This window comes from Penaeus monodon, chromosome 33, assembly GCF_015228065.2.
Source record: "Penaeus monodon isolate SGIC_2016 chromosome 33, NSTDA_Pmon_1, whole genome shotgun sequence".
Classification (NCBI taxonomy): Eukaryota; Metazoa; Arthropoda; class Malacostraca; order Decapoda; family Penaeidae; genus Penaeus; species Penaeus monodon.
Window position 1 is genome coordinate 33,636,048 of NC_051418.1, and position 848 is coordinate 33,636,895.

The window sequence follows — 848 nt, forward strand, 5'->3', positions numbered from 1 at the left end:
TAACTGCGAGCTGTAAATAAGCTTAAATGAACTTACACACACGAAACCAATAGAAAAGAGAATGGACTGGCATACACCAGTTAAGGAAAACTACACGAACCCTGGACATCATGTTGGTAGTAATAACAATATGATAATTGGAATAAGGCACGCACTTGGCAGAAATCTCAGATGATTATTCAATCGTTTTTATAAAGCTTCTTAAACAAATAGCTATAGTTAATTCTGTTAATAATGGAAGTAGTGGATATACCAATATAGGCTTTATAAAACCCCATCCTCAGTATTATTTAAATATTTTAATTATTATTCATTTTATATTTGTTCCCCTAATATTTTGCAGCTACATGGCTTCAGTTCGGGTTGACTGCAAAGAGATAATTAAATAAAAATAGATTATTGAAAAAAGCCATTTTATATTCGTGTCCTGTATCTGGGACTCGGTTTTATACAAGCTTTTTAGTGATTATTACAAAACACTTGCTATGAGGGCCATATTCGGAGCTGTTTGACTGTTGTATTTTCGAGTGATATTCTATAAAAGGCGTAGAAGATAAAATGAAAAGGCGAGAATGATAATTTTGAAGTCAGGAAGTCACAGCAAGGAGAAAACGAGGCTAATTCGGAAAGATGTTTTGGATTTAGACGTGAAAGGTGTTTTCTTATTTTTCTGAGAGAACGTTTTGAAAATCGAGGATTATTCATTTGGAAGTATTTTTTTGCACATGATGTGATTTAAATGTTAAGCAGAATGGTTTAGGTCATCCTCGAAAGTTCCGTTTTCTACGACGCCGTCCAACACTTAATCCCTCCTCACGAGAAACTTTCTGTAAGTACTGAGCACTTTA